Below are 17,633 nucleotides of genomic sequence, written 5' to 3' on the forward strand. Positions count from 1 at the left end.
CACAGGATTTAAAATTTTGTTTCTCATGATAGAAACCAAAATATCTTCTCAATGGTGAGACCTAGCACTATTATGTCAGTTTGTATCTTTCATACTGTAACACCTAATATCTAGACAAATGAGGTGAATTTCTAATTTACTACCCTTGTTCTCAACTACTTCATTGTGTTTAGCAGACAAATAACCTCCTTCTGAAATCACTGTGACCATGTATCTTCTCTCCTAAAAGATCTTTATTAATTCACACTTGCCTAGTGAATGCAGTCGGATCTCCTTATTCTTGCATGCAAACCTATCCTCAATCTGACACTTATATATACTTTCCAAATTTATTTCACACAATTTCCTTTGAGGAACCCATCCTAACCAAGCTGATTCACTTATTTCTTATCTTCACACTAAAATATATTCTCCTATTTTGCTCATAATATTTCTGAAATTTCTTCTTCTTCCCTCCTCACCAGAATGTCCTGTCATATAAATCTCATCTGTTTATTTAACAATACACAGGTTATTTTCCGTCCTTTTCATTGAGATTTCAAGCTCCTGGAGGGCAAGAGTGACATCTGATCCTGCTTGTGGCGATAGCACTGACCAGAAAAGAGTTTTATTTTGTAATTTGATTTGATAGAAAATAAATAGTTTAGAAGATGATCTCATCTCTTACTTACAGTAAAAATGTCCTAGAACAGTTTGACAGTTTGGCTGGGGATGACGAAAAGTCATTAAACCATAAATGTGTACAGTAAATATTTCTTCAGTGCCTGCCATGAACTAATGCGATGTGTGGTGCTAACAAGGCTGTTGGTGTGGAGTGATGTAGCCCATCTAGCCCTTAAATAGTTGTGTCAACTGCTAAGAATATGGGAGTCCAGGTTGAGGGGATGGGTAATGCCATTGAAAATATTATACAGATTTTCCTTATTTTGCAGGAAAATCCTGTGGATTTCAGTACAATGTTGTCATCCTATTTTCAGACTGAAAGAAGGAAATATAAGGCAACTTCAAGAATTGTTTATGCATTTTCTCTTAGAATCCATTTGCAAAAGGATAGTTACTTTACATTTATATTAAATACATTCCTTTTATTTGATGTCTCAAATAAAATACTCTGTTGTCTTGGCTAAAAATTTAATATAAAAGACATTTAAGTGGCTATAAAATAATTCATTTGCAAAACAAAAGGAAAAAAGAAAGAACTTATGAAAACTATAGAGGAGGAAATGGTTGTGAGGCAAGACAAAAATAATGCTAGAGTAAAGGTCATCAAGTGTTTGTGGTCGGGAAGAGGGAGATGGAAGTAAAGAACAGGATCTCGAAGACGACATGATGTCTGGATGTTTCTTTATTGCCACTTAAAAGCTGCAGTGGTGGGGAGGAGTAGAAAAAAAAGAGGGTTTTTGGTCACACTCCATGACAATTTCCCAGTTGTTAGTAGGAAAGAGATTAATGGAGTCCATTCAGGTAATGGATTAACTAAAGAGAGGAAATAAGTGATTACCAAGGGACCCACAAAGAAGTCACCTATAGGAGCATGTGGTTGACCAGCCTCAAACCTCACAAAGGTTCTAGTTTTTAGGAAAGTAGGAATCCCCCCACTTAGTTTCCACTAATATCCTGGAATTTTCACAATGCTATTTATAGACCCAAAGACAATAAGCTGTTTGTAAAACTGTTGTATTCAAAAATAAAGTTTTTTATTCCATGCTTGATAATTAAAACTTTTATAATCCTATACTGTGTCTTCTTCACTATAGTGGCTAAAAATTCTGCTCCCAATTCGAGTGTATGGGGGATTTTTCCACATCCCCAAACTGTGCTTGGACACCAGCCAAATATCCTCCAATTCAACTCAATTCTGACACTTTTTACCTAGAGATAGTTTTAGATCCCACAGATTAAAGGCTCGGTCCCATAAGGCTGCCCCTATTTCAGATGCCAGTTGTAATTCCAAGTGGTCACCTGTGCTTCTGATCAACCCACTATAGGTCAGAAATTCCGATGACCTTGGAGTTGATTAATATGCTAGAGCAGCTCACAGAACTCAGAGAAGCATTTTACTTACTAGATTAGCAGTTCATTATAAAAGGACATAATTCAGGAAGAGTCAGAAGAAAGAAATGCATGGGGCAAGGCATGGGGAAAGGGCATAGAGCTTCCGTATTCTCCCAGAGCACTCCACTCTCCCCCAATCTAATTGTGGTCACCAACCTGGAAGCTCTCTGAACCCTGCCATTTTGGATTTTTACAGAGGCTTCATTGCATGGGCATGATTGATTAAATCATTGACCATTGGTGATCGAACTCAATCTCCAGTCCCTCTCCCCTCCCCAGAGGTCAGGGGGTGGGACTGAAAGTTCCAAACTTCTAATCACGTGGTTGGTTCTCCTGGCAACCAGCTCCCATCCATAGATGGGTTCCAAAAGTCCTTCATCGACATAACAGGAAAGACCTTTATTTCTGTCATCACAGGAAATTCTAATGGTTTTAGGAGCTCTGTGCCAGAAACAGGGATGAAGACCAACTATATATTTCTTATTATAAATCACACTATCACAATGGCTTAATATGCGTATCCATCTCTAGAGACTCAGTTTCTTGGGATTCATAGCTTTCTTCTTGTAGTTTTGTATAGAGATGACAAAATCTACCTGAAGTGTAAAGTTTCTTCCAGTTGATTCCTGGATGAAATGCAGGAGTACAGCCTATGCTTCTCTTCTCCAAGATGCTGTAATGGTTCAATTTATCCAGGTAGTAGTTGTACAGCCAGGCACCTGGGAGCCCTGGAGTTGGCAGTGTGTTGTGATGGTTAGGACTTAGCTTGAGAAATTGGTGCAGCTACTATGGAAAACAGTACGGAGGTTCCTCAAAAAACTAAAAATAGAACTACTGTATGATTTGTCAATCCTACTTCTGGGCACATCTTAATGAAATCACTAACTTGGATTAATATCTGCATTCTCATGTTCGCTGAAGTATTAGTCACAATAGCCAAGACACGAAAACAAACTCAATGTCTATTGACAGATGAAAGGATAAAGAAAGTGTGGTATATATACACAGAATATTATTCAGCCATATAAAAGAAGGAAATCCTGCCATTTGCAACAACATGAATGGACCTTGAGGGCATTATGCTAAGAAAAATAAGTCAGACAGAGAAGACAAATACTGTATGATCTCATTTATATGTGGAATCTAAAAAAACCAAACTCAGAAACAGAAAGTAGAGGGTGTTTTCCAGGGACTGGGGAGGTGGGGCAAATGGGGAGATGCTGATCAAAAGATGCAAACTTCTAGTTATAAGATGAATAAATTTTGGGGTTGTAATGTGCAGCATGGTGACTATAGCTAACAATACTGTATTATATACTTAAAGTTGCTGAGAGAGTAAATCTTAAATGTTCTCACCACACACACATACAAAAGGTAATTATGTGAGGTGGTAGAGATGTTAATTAGCCATATTATGGTAATCATTTCGCAGTATATAGGTGTATCAAATCATCATGTTGTACACCTTAAACTTACACAATGTTAGATGTCAATTATAGCTCAGTGAAGCTTGAAAAAATTAAAAATAAATAAATAAAAGACATGGCTTGGGGTCAGGCAGACTCCTCTCCGGTCTCACTTTGTCACCTGCTGGCTAAGGGACTTTTGGCAAGTTACTGAATCTTGAAAGTCCTCAGTGATCTCATTTCTAAAATGATGAAAATAATGCCTATCTCGTAGAGTCATTGTAGTGACGAATGAGAGCATTTAGGCAAATAATATAATACAAAACATGGCACACATTAACATTAGAAAAATTGCAGCTCTTACAAGTTCCTGGGTGCACCTGAAAGGAACAGAGGAGACTGAGGAGCCAGGCTCCACGAACCCACCCTCCTCAACCAAGGCAGAGTCCACGGTGACCTGGTTTGCATACTGAGTTGTGTGAGAGATAATTTGAAGAAAGGGGTCCATCATTAAAAAAAAAAATTATAAACAAGACTTTAAGGGAAAAATAACATCTAATTTTCCTTAAACACTTATCCTATGTCAGGTTCTATTCTAAAGATTTTGCATGTATGAATTTATTTAATCTTTATAATAACCCTGTGAAGTGGGGACCAGTATCCCCAATTTACATAAGAGGAAAATGAGATACTGAGAAGTTAAGTAAATTGACGAAAGCTATACAGTTAGTGATTGGAAGAGAGTTGGTTCCAGGCAATCAAGCTCCAAACCTGCTAATCCATGCTTCTTTTCTCAGGATGAGCCTTTTTCCAATTGACTTTTCCAAAATGTCTCTTCCTCCTTGAATTACGAGGAGGAAAATTACAGCAGTCGTTGCAACACTGTGTAAATCATCTTAGTGGACTAACGGGGAACGACCCACAAAGATAGTTGTCCAGGAGCTAACTGCAAGGTCCATGAGAATTTCCAGAAGCCCAACTTTAAGAGAAAGGACTGTGAAATATTCTCATATACAGACACCTTCATGGGCTTTGAAACCAAACAGACCTGGGATCAAATTAGAACTCGAATCTACGGGCTGTGAATCCTATTTTAGGTCCATTTCAGTGGAAATTGATGGAAGTTCAACTCCTTTCAATCTTAAGCATTAAGGAAATGATTGAAAAGATACTGAGATGCCTTGCAAAATGTAAGGAAGATGCGAAAGAATGCAGCCAGACATGAGACAATAGGGATTGACACAAGGTACTCAACACCAACAGAATTATTTTCTCTACGCCTCAATTCTCTTCCTTTCCTCCAACCTCCATCTCCTCATAAGGCAAAGACAGGGCTACCCTCGGCTCTAAATTACCTCCTTGAACTCATGACTAAAGAGCAAGTCTGAGTCTTCACTGCCAGCTCCAGCAGAAAAATCAAGAGAAATAACTCTAATTGCACCAGCTTGGCCCTATCTTTCTTTTCCTAACCGATTATCAATCACTGAAAGCATGGGGCTTTATTCTTTTTTTTTTTTTTTTTCAGAGAGAACAGGTCTGTCACAGAAAGAACCAAATTATGAGGATCGACATTTGTGTGCATCTCTTTCTCCCCTGGTAGACTGAGAAGATTTTTCAGTGTAATATTTGTCTGAATGTGGTATACTTCATATAGAGAGATAGATAAAGAGGAAGCAGTGTAGAGTGCATGCTGCTAGGGACTTTGTCGTTGAACATCATGTGTAGTTTATCCATCTGAGATCATTCTCCCCTGGCAGGGGTTTTCTAGGTATCTGACGACTAGAAGGTGATAGTCATGCTATTGCTATGCCTCTCACTTGTGTTCCTGGTTTTGTTGTTGTTTTCTACCGAAATATATATCTTTATGAAAGTGCTTTTTTCCTGATTCTTTAGCTTTTTCCTAAGAAGTACTTTAAAACTTGTGTCACGTAGCCTGTTTTGTAGTATTTATCTCAGAGATCCTGGAATTCAACATGGTCAGTTGCTGTGGCTGCGGAAGAGGGTCAAGTCAGCCTTAAGAGCAGAATTTCTGCCCATCAGGGAAATTAGTCTGAATTTATGAGCATCTTGCACCCAGAGCACGTGATGTTCTTATTTTTTCTCAGATACAATTATGTCGTGGTGGCTGCCTTCCACAAACTAAATTCAGGTGAGGGAGACAGATAAACCCAATTCCACAAATTCCTATTTTTATTAGGAAATATTCCTTCCTAACCATGGCAGTGTCTGAACCCTGATCCAGCCTACTACTTCCAAGCAGGAAGATACCTAGGTAGGAATACATATTTTTTTCATCAGAACTTTTCTTCAGTAATTCCAGAATTAGAATGGTTTGGGAATAACACGGCCCTCAAGGTCAGAAAGTACCAGTGACCTCCTCCTTATAGACACGCTGGACCACAGAAGGGGTTTTGTTTGTTTGCGTTGTTTCAATTTTATTTGTTTTGTTTTCGTTTTCCCAACCAGTAGATTCTATCTTGGTCGGTATTAGATTCAGTGACAGTTTCTTCTCTGTCCTCTACTTTCCTAAAATGACAACAACTTTCTCTTCACCCTCCATTCTCAGTTCAGGCAATGCTATGTTGAGGCTGTCTTTTGACGCTTTTACCATATCCCGCAGTAAAAATGCATTTTACGTTTATACATATCCCTGCTATGTATGAATATCACTGCAAGGGAACAGATATTTACTTCATAACCCTCACCATGACTCTGTGTGACATATTGAGATGTTTTCTGTCTTCTCCTCTTTTCTATTCTTTTCAAATATTACAAGGCAAGTTACGACCCACTAAATTGACTTCATGATCTACTGAAAGGTCATGACCCTTACTTTGAAAAACGCTTATTTATAGGGGAAAAATAAACCCTTATATTCTGCCTTTTGCGTTAATTTTATTAGATGATTTAATAGAGTATTAAGGGTTCCCCTTGTGTCCATTTTGAGGGAGAAGTAGGAAACTAATGCTATTATACACATTCAAAACGCCATGGAGTGATGAGGAGTTAAGGCAATGAGCAACTTTAAGATACTGTTACCTTTAAGAGAAAGAAGAGACGCTGGTCGGTAATGTAAAATATAATGTTTTAGGATTGAGCCTAAGATTAGGAGTCACATGGACCTGGGTTCAAATCCCCAATTTACTAAATAATATTGAGCATCTTACCTAAGAGCTCCAGTCCGCAAACATATCATTTGTAAAACAGTAATAAGAATAATGTCACTACAACTGCCCAATAGGATTGCTTTGACAATTAAGTGCAGAGATATTTGAATGTTAGAACAGCATAATTTATAATTTACGTTTTTCAATGAGGCTCTGAAAAATAATTATTCCCTAGTGACCAAAGTCATTCACTGTGTGTAATTAATTAACTTCTCCTTTATGTGTCTTGAATGGTACTAATTATTTACCATTCTTCTTAGAGAATTGAAAAAATAATTATTCAAATAATTTTCTTGTTTTGTGGTTCAGATGGAAAATACCAGTTGAGTCTGTGATTCAATTATACCCAGATTTCACAAAGAACCCAGTATCTCCTAATCAATGCATCTTTCCCTCAATACAAACAGAAATCCAAGGACTTAACTCTTGCCCAAAGATTCCAGTTCTTTCCCTCCTTGCCACTGAAGTTAGAGTGTTTGAAAGCTTCTGCTGGCCCTCATGCAGGTGCCTGTCCCAGGATAAGGTACATCATGAAGGGACCCGAGAGAATACCTGCCCTGTCCCGCTAAGTCATCCTGGACCAGCCTCAGCCCCCAGTGTTACAGCTGTACAGTTTCACTCACTGGACCACTTCACAGGGCCTGAGGCTGTCAGGAGAATCATCAGTTTACAACAGATTGTAGGGCCCATGACTTTATGGTACCAGGCCACTACTCTCTAGAAAAACTAGATGTATACACACTTTAAAAACCAGAGTTTATATATGAAATTAATAATAATTTACCTATTTCCTCACCAGGTAGAATAATGAGAACAAATTAAACATTTCAGTTCTCACTCTCAAGGAGTTTGCTATCTAGTAGGGGAGATAAATATGTACTGTAATACTTTCATGCAAAGACACATATTTTCCTACATTTTAACCTACCTATAATCTACGTGAGTCTTGCAATACGTTAATATTTATTTTTTCCTTAAAAGGAACTGTTATTAAATCAATGAAGCATTTTATCATCAACCAAGGAAATTAGAATTAAATTATCTCAGAGTCAAATTAAGGAAAGATGATGTTACTATAATACAATACAATACAAAACTTAGTTTTCATTCTGTCTGGATTTGATTTAGTTTATTAATCTGATGGGAAAAAGCTCGAATAATGGAAATTGTGGGAGTTGAGATATAGACACTTCTCCCCACTCCGCCCCACACACAACCATCAGCAAACAGAATTTCCAGTCGTGGGACATGAAGTAAATCATTTTTTGTGTCAGGCTGTATGTTTCTCATTCTATCTGAAGACGTTGGTTAATGATACCACTACAAACCCACTTTAAAACAATGTTAGAAGAATTCAGCATTCCTCTAAGAATGTTGAAGTGGCAAGGTACAATTTATTCTCAGTGTAACTCCAGTGATCTGTGGTAATCAAATACAAGCCTGTCTCCATACTCTTCAATTACGATCCCCATTTCTTGTGTAAGTAAGAATTTGACTGATGTTCTAGAATCCAAAACTGAAACTTGAAAACATGAGGCCAAGCTGGAGGGGAAAAAAAAATCACAGAGAAAAAAACTTCACAGCTTATACAAAAACCCAAAACAGTCTAGAAAATGAGTGTAAAAAATTGATATTGTCAGGGCAGGCCCGGTGGCCTAGCAGTTAAGTTCACATGTTCCACTTTGGCACCCCGGGGTTCACTGATTTGGATCCTAGGTGCGCACATACACACCGCGTGTCAAGCCATGCTGTGGTAGGCGTCCCATATATAAAGTAGAGGAAGATGGGCACAGATGTTGGCTCAGAGCCAGTCTTCCTCAGCAAAAAGAGGAGGATTGGCAGCAGATGTTAGCTCAGGGCTAATCTTCCTCAAAATAAAAAATTAAATAAATAAATAAACAAACAAAAATTGATATTGTCACTCTTGTGGAAAGATTAGCATCTAGACTTACCAGCAATCGTAGAATTTTCAGATCATAGTTGAACTAGAGCTCTCTGTTGTGGTTTACAAATATTCACTTCCAGGTAGCACATTTTTAGATATAACTACGACTCTGAAAATGATGCATAAAATTATTTGTATTCTTTTTCATCTATTTACTGAGGAAAATATAACTGAGTTGAATAAAAGCATTTTGCTTTACAGTGTACTTTTTCTTCTGGTTGTTTAATTGAGTTGTATTATAGTCATACTTTCATTATTTCGAAAATGCTAAATAGCGTTGCTCAGTTCTGTATTGGAAAATATGTCTCTGTCTTTGTCTGCCTGTCTCTGTATATGGTCACACACATATTATAGAGCTATAATAACTCATTTAGTAGAATTATTTGCAAACGCTTAAGCTTTTGATTAAAGAGAGCTCTGTTGGAACTGGAATCCTACCACCAAACAGCTATGAGATCCAGGAAAAAGTCCTGTAAACTCCCGAGGCTTCAGTTTCTTCATCTCTGAAACAGGAATAACAATACCATAATGTTATTGTAAGAATTAAAATAGGTCATGTATGAAAATGGAAGTGAAGTCTGGCACATGGTGAGTACTCAAGAGATTGCACTTCAGAGAAATTTAGATCCTAAAATTGGTGGAGGAGAAGCTGTATAGCATAAATTACATGTTTGTTTACAATTATGTAGATAGAGGAAAATTTCTGTTCTAAAGGAACTGAATTTACTACAAGATTGACTTAAATATCAAGTTTTTCTCATTTGCTAAAATCTGATGCATAAAATGCTGACTTACATGTAACTGTGTAGGAGCATATGTTATATAAAGCAAGGTGTACATATATAGTCTTTCAAAAGGCAAAATTTCATATGTTGCTTGTATGTCTGTATAATCAATGTTTTCTTCTAACTGGTATGTTCCTGTTTTAAAAGTCTTACTACTTTCCAGTAATGGTGAAAGTGGACCCGATATAAACAACTAGACAACATCCAAGCACCTGAAATACACATATAAAGTAAATATATGATTATGAGTGTGGCTGTGGGCAGGGAAGAGAAAGTGGATCTAGAGGGAGGAGTATTGTATATCTTTCATATAATTGCTGCAGAGAGGAATGGCTGGGTTTGCAAAAGATACCAAGGGGCTACATGCAGGAAAGAAATGTCTGAGCTCATGACAACTGCATTGGAGGCCTGCAGTCATACGAGGTAAAGGTGTGAATAAATATTCAAGGGTGTGACTGAACACAAATCCTAAGGAGTGTCTTTTGCTGTGATTAAACTCACTTTGTTATGGTCTGAATGTTTGTGGCCCCCAAGAATTCGTATGTTGCAATCCTAATGCCCAGTGTGGTGGTACTTGGAGGTAGGACCTTTGGGAGATGATTAGAAGGTGAGGGCAGAGCTCTCATAAATGAGATTAATGTCCTCATAAAAGAGTCCACAGACAGCTTCCTAGTTTCTTGTACCATGTGAAGACATAGAAAGAAGCCCTCTGTGAACCAGGAAACCCTCAGCAAATGCTGAATTTACTGACGCTGTGATCATGGACTTCCCAGCCTACAGAGGTGTGAGAAAGAAACGTCTATTGTTTATAAACCACCCAGTCTGTGATGTTTTGTTATAGCAGCCTGAATGGACAAAGGCAGAAAGTTCATACTGAGAATGGAGCGTGGTCATGACAAATACCTGAAAATATGGAACTGGCTTTGGAACTGGGGAATGAGTAGAGGCTGGAAGGGTTTTGGAGTGCTTACTAGAACAAGCCTACATTGTTGTGAATGGACTCATAAAGGCAATCCTGAGAGCCCAGAAAGAAAAGAGGAGAGCTGTAGAGAAAGCCTCAGCCTTCTTGGAGAATACCTAAGGGGTGGGACAGCCATTCTGATGAGGTCTCAGATGGAAAAGAGGAACACATTACTGGACAATGGAAGAAAGGCAATCCTGGTTGTAAAGTGGCAAAGAACTTGGCTAAATTGTGTTTGTGTCCTGTGTTTTTTTTGTTGAAATAAATTTCTATGTCCAAGATGGAGCCACTCCTGCTCTCGAGACTGCTACTTCCAACCAAACTTTCGTGTTCCTATAAATGCTCCGCTGGATCAGGAAAGCAGTGTGTCCAATCAGCCAATCGTCAAACGCCAAGCCAACTCTGAGCTCCATGATTATTTCCTCATTCCTTGATCTTTCTAAATAAGGTCAGATACACACCCCCAGCTAATCACGCCTTGTTTCCACATTGCTGCTTCTCACACTGTAAAACTTGCTCTTGCCCAACATCCCTCGGGAAGAGCACTTCACTGCTTGTGAGGCACTGTTTTCCCTTCAATAAAGGACAGCAAATGCATTACAAAGTTCCTTTAGTTTTGTCATTTGACATATGGAAAGAAGAACTTGTGAGTGATGAAACTGGATATTTGGCTGAAGCTATTTTTATGCCAGGTGTTGAAGGTGGGGTGTGGTTTCTTTTGAATGCTTATAATAAAATGTGAGAAGAGAGAAATGACTTAAAGACAGAATTATTAAAAGGGAAGTAGAACTTGAACATTTGGAAAATTCTCAGCCTATCCATACTGCAAAAGAACAAGAAAGCATATTTGGAAGAGAACACTAAGGATGTGTCTAAGCAACCTTTTAATTAGGTGGTTAGAATGAGTGTGAACTATGGACTTCATCAGCCAGGAGACAGGAAGGAGTGAAGGAAGGTTGGAGGACAGAACCATAAAGCTCTTTGGCTGTGAATATGTAATATTCTTCAAGATAGGGGAAGAAGGCCCCCAAAGGTGATTCAGAGATCATCAGGTTTGCCTCCTCAGTTTCAAAAGCCAAAGCCGTTGCCTGGTTTTCAATGGGCCAGATGACCCCAGCCGTGGCACACCAGAGCCATGGGGACGTGGCTACCTCCACCTAGATTTCAAAGGATAGAGCCACAGAGTTGCTGGCATGCCACTGGTCAGAGGACCTAGGCAAGGGTAATGCCCAGGGAAACTGGGGAGTAGGGTTGCCCCAGTGACCCCAGACCAGTACTAGTCTAGCCCCATACTAGCCACTAGTATGGATTTCAGCCCAGGGGAACAGCAGGCACCCAACTCTCCCCTTTTTTTAAATTTAGGAAATATCCTCTTCATGACCTGACGTCTGTGCCCCACTAGAGAAGCAGAAAATATCAGATACTTACTTTCCTTGTCTTTCTTGAAACTAAGGCTCAAAAATGTAACTCAGCCTCCTTCAATCACATGTATTCATAAAGCAATTTGAATCAGGAGCTGATGATGTTAAAACCAGAAACTGTAGTCTATTCTGCGAAAAGTGACAATAGTGTCTCAGCTACACCCAAGTTCCAGAGAGAGCTCCATAGATGGGTGTTCATGGTTGTGTCAACCACATTAGCTCTTGTGTCTATGCCCAGGGCAATGAAGTGATGACTTCTCCAAAAACCCTTATAGCACCTGGAACGTTGTACTTGGCTACATAGCCACCAAGATTACATACAAGTTGAGATATTTTAGGAAGTCTTGATATTTTAGGATGTCTTTAAAAATGATTGGGAGGTAAGTCACAATTTATTTCTAAGTGAAGCTTCCCGTTCTCTGCTTTGGAGAGGCTGATCAACCCCTTCTTGATGTTTACTCTCCAAAAAGTAAATCATAGATGTTTATTTCAGGATGCATTAGAGAAACAGACACTGAATCAGACAGGTAGTGATTGCTTTAAAAGGAAAAAGCCATCTTAAATAAAAAGGTTGTTTTTTGCCTTATTTTTACACAGATCTGCTCCCAACCTCTTTCAAATATGAGTCAGAGTCTGTCTCAATAACTCAACAGAGTTACCGGGGAAGAGAATGCCACAATTTTCTGCCTTGGAGCTCTCTCTATAGATAGTTTGCAACACAACCATTTGCTTCTCCAGGGCCAGCAGGAGAGTCTGCTGACATAGAGTCACATGATATAATGAAATTATGGAAGTGACATTCCACGACCTTTGCTATATTCTGTTTCTTGGAAGCGAGTCACAGATACGGGCCAGATTCAGAGTGGGGAACATGCAGGGGCATGGCGGATGATGGGGTTGACTCACTAGGGTTCAACTTACAGCGTGTCTGCCTCAGAAGTGACAACCAGCATCTCTGCTTCTGTTTCTTTTTATTATATTTGGGCCACAATATAAGGCAGGAGTGATGGCAGCAGCTGTGGAGCTGGGACATACACACAAAGGAGCTGAATTAGAACAGTATATTTTTCTGTAAAATACTGGATCTTGGCAGGTGAAAGGCGAACGATGCATGTAAAAATAGATAATCCAAAGGCAGATGGAAAACATGTTTAACATGGGCCACTTGGCCCTGAGAAGCCTGTGTAGACATGGTCCATGGTAATAAACGTTTAAAAAGAAGAAATAGGGATTTGTCTGAAAACTGTTTTGACTGTACCACAGAAAGTGCTGCTGACTTACTGAGTTATCTGCTAAAGTAGAAGACTAGGATAGACATCTAAAAAGGAATTTATTACAGTGCTAAAAGTCCTCAATCGATATCCATGCCCACAGCAATTTGCAATTGCCCATGTGAATAGAATAGCTTGGTTTTAAATAATCCACACAACAGTGGGAACTTCTTCATGATTTTTTCACTCATTTGTCATAACCTATACTACAGAAAAAAATATGGAACCCGAGTTACCATTTTTACGTCATCCTCAATAGCTGCATTTGAAAAACCTCAGTGTATAATGACAGCAAAATTAACATCAATTGAGTTTTAGGGCAGATAACTATAACAGTAATAAAAGTATACAGGAAATATACTGAGCATTTAATTCACCAGACTGGGTGGAGTAGCTAATACCATGCTCATCATTTATCCTTGAAATATTGACCTCCTGTGCACTAAATATCTTGCATCTCATGTATTATATTCTAATGGTTAATAACTAAACTGTAACTCTGTGTAATTTTCCCAGGGCTGTGCAACCAGGAGGAAGGAGCACTGGTCTTCAACTCCAGGTTTGTCTGACAAATCAGTGTTTGCCACAATACCTGTTCTACTGTGAACCAGTGAAAAACAGGTGTTTTCTTCCCAGGATGCTAGGTATGAGGGAGAGGAGAAAGAGGAAGGATTACAACGAAGAAGAAGTCATCTCGTCCTCTCAAGGGTAAAGAAAAAACTAAGCAAGGGATGAAAAGTGTTGTTTCCAGGGCATGGGAAATAGCAGTGGAGAAATGTTCATTGAATAGAGGGAAATTGCAAACTTAGGTAAATTAAAAATTGTAATATTTTTGCTTCCGAATCTTAATATTGGCAAGATTAAAAAAGCAAATATTTATCCTTATATGCAGTATTATAGATTTTTCTCAATCAAGTTAAATTATAAAGATGTCTCAAAGAATATTGATGTATTCACGTAAATATATATTGAACATCTAATATATGCCAGACAATATGTTAGACTCTAGCTAAAACGATATAAAGACAATTCCTGTCCTCAAGTGGCTTACAGTCTAATGAGTGGAACTGGGAAAACGTTATAGCTATGTAAACAAGTGAAGGTGCAAATAACTACAGCTTCTTTTTCACCATCAGCTTCGACATCAGCCTGGAGTCTAGTCACCATTATCTTTTGGTTTGAATAAGAGGAGGTATATAGAGACCCCATTTCAGCTTTTACTGGAACATCTATCCACTGTTTACAGATAATTTCTTACCCACAATGTAATATTTACAAAGGTGTTCTGATGAGTAACGTTAACTCTTTGGAAATGCAGTACATGTACGTTAGAACAAGAAATATAAACCACAATAATTTAAACAAATAGTTTCATGGAGTTTTTCTAGTAATTATGTATTTACATAAAACAATTGGATATCCAACTGACACATAGGCACTGAATAAAAATTTGGACCATTCTTTGCTTAGTGAAGTAAAAATATTTTTAGTTCATTATTCATAGGAGCAGTGAAAAAAGCATGTGCTGTTAATTGAGACCTGTCTCAGCATGTTATATTAAAATTGTGACCTTGAGAAAGCCACTTATGTTTAAAAGTCCTAACCCTTTGTTTTAATAGTAACATAACAAACAATATTAAGAGTTACGGTAAGGATTAAGTTCACAAACTATTTATTAAGGACAGCTGTCGATATTTACATGTCATTAAAAACTCGAGAGAACAAGAGAACAGCTCAAAGTTACAAGAAACTGCCAATTTTATGTTTGCATCTCCTTATTTCCTTGCTTTGGCATATGAATTGCTAGCAAATATGAAAAGAAAGGTATTTCTAGACCCCTCTCCCTCTGCCAAATACACACACACACTCACACACACACACACACACACATCTCAGCAATATATGACATCAACTTCTGTTTTTGAAGCTATTGTTAAGAAATAACTTGAGCTTTCTTCAATACTTTCTTGCCCTCACTAAGTAGGCAGCTGTGGTTATCCAGAAGGCAAAGTACATTATTTCTAGGAAGGATTAACCAAAAGGCTCTTAGGAGATTCCATTGGAAATACAGGCCCAATAAGGTGAGAAAGGCAAAAACAGAAATTCATCATTTGCCTGAACTTTGATCCTGTCATTCTTTGTCTCTTCCATTTCTCCAAGGAATGTACTTAAAAAGATCCTCATCGGCAAGAGATGTGATTGGAGAACATTGCGTCCTCTGAAGCTGGTCAATGATGGATGAGCTTTTTACACCCTTTGGCTCCTGCTAGAAAGCAAGTCTCAGATTTTGATGAATATTCTTAGAACACCATATAAGAATAAAGAGAGGGAGTGAGACACTAAAAATCCAACCTAGGACTCCTTCAGCATATAAAATCCTGGAACACAGGTGATAGATGAGCTCCCTCCTGCGTAATTTCTTCATTTTAGAGATGTGGTGCCTAAATTCAAGGAAACTCAGCCATCAGTCTGCTATCAAACACCTAGTGGAAAAGGACCCTAAATCCATATACACCATTTCTGAGTCTAGCATTCTTCTCCTTAACTACTAACTGCAAATACCACAGTTTACTGTTTACAAAAATTGTAAGGATAAGAAATTGGTAAGAAGAGAAAAAAAAAACCAAAATTGAAATGTGTCTTTTCCTGAATACAGTTATATTATTTTCTTTCTCATTTGGTCTTTTTTATTATGGAAAGTAGAAAATATCTTGTATATTTAGAAATTGAGCCTCTCTTTATGCTTGGGACATGGAATGTGTTTAATATATTTTAATGTATACATATGCTTTTTGATTGTGTATTGATTTTATGTATGTTAATATTTTTGTTTTCTTAAAGAATAGTTGGTACATACAAATGAATATTTTAGCAACTACATATATGTGTAATAGTAAGTGAACACTTGGGAGCCCACTATCCAATTTAAGAATTAGAATAATGCCAATCTTCTTCTTTCCTTGGACACCATTCTTGGGCCCCAATTCCTTTCTCTACCTCCGTCTACTCAAGAGAGAGTTGTTACCCTGAAGCTGTGTTTTTTAAAATTATTCTTTTGCTTTTCTTTATAGGTTTGTATACTGTTTTTGCTTGCTTTTTAAATCTACACAGATATGATTTCATGCGGTATATTGTACTGATATATTCCTTTTATTTCAATGTTTTGTTTCTGAGATTCATCCACAGAGATGTTGTATGATATTTAAAATGTAAGACAGGGACAGAAATTTCCAGACCATATTTGCTAGCCAAGAATGCATTTTAAGATCAATAGATTTTGGCATGTGCTAAATTAAAAAAAATTGAAATATTAAAACTATTTGCAAAGTATTACATCTTCAGATTTGGTAAAATTGAAACACATATTGAATGAATACTTAGATTTTGGCATGTGCCAAATTAAAAAAAATTGAAATATTAAAACTACTTGCAAAGTATTACATCTTCAGATTTGGTAAAATTGAAACACATATTGAATGAATACTTGGAAGCTAATGCAATGAAATTGAGCTTAATGTCTAAGTTAGAGAGAAAAATTGTCTCTTGGTGTTGAATATACCAAAAGTCAAGAAATACTACTTTTTTCTTAATTATGGTTAAAAACCTATATCTGAAATTTACCCTATTAAACTTTTAAGTGTATAGTACATTATTGTTAACAACATGCTCATTGTTGTAGAGTAGATGTCTAGAACTTTTTCATCTTGCATGACTGAAACTCTGCCCATTGCATGGCAACTCCACACCCCCCTCCTCCTGGCCCCTGGCAACCATCATTCCACATTTTGCTTTTTTGCGTTTGACTACTTTACATACCTCACATAAGGGGAATCGTGCAATATTTGTCCTTCTCTGACTAGCTCATTTCCCTTAGCATGATGTCCTCGTGGTTCATTCAGGTTGTAGCATATGGCAGGATTTCCTTCTATTTTAAGGCTAAATAATATTCCCTTGAATGTATGTATGACATTTTCTTTATCCATTCACCCATCAATGGACATTTAGTTTGTTTCCACTGCTTGGCTATTGTGAATAATGCTGCAATAAACATAGGAGTACAAATACCTCTTCAAGATTTTGTGTTTCCAACTCTTTTCAAAAAATACCTAGAAGTATAAGTGGTGGATCTTTATGGTAGTTATATATTTAATTTTTTGAGAATCTTCCGTACTGTTTTCCGTAGCGACTGTACCATTTTACATTCCCACAGTGTACAAGGGTTACACTTTCTCTACATCCTCACTAAGATACACACACACACACATATATATATATAGCCACCCTGACAGGTATAAGGTGATATCCCATTGTGGTTTTGATTTGCAATTCCCGGATAATTAGTGATGTGGAGCATCTTTTCACGTACCTGTTGTCCATTTGTATGTGTTCTATGAAGAAATGTCTATTCAAATCCTTACTCATTTTTTTATTGAGCTATTTGTTTTTTTTGTTATTGCATTATAAGGGTTCTTTACATACTTTGGCTATTAACTTATTATCGGATAGAGAGTTTGCAAATATTCTCTTCATTCCACAGATTCCTTTTTCATTTTGTTGATTGTTTCCTTTGTTCTGCAAAGGTTTTTCAGTTTTCTATAACCCTGCCTATCTATTTTTGCCCT

Source organism: Equus caballus, chromosome 7 (assembly GCF_041296265.1).
Source record: "Equus caballus isolate H_3958 breed thoroughbred chromosome 7, TB-T2T, whole genome shotgun sequence".
Classification (NCBI taxonomy): Eukaryota; Metazoa; Chordata; class Mammalia; order Perissodactyla; family Equidae; genus Equus; species Equus caballus.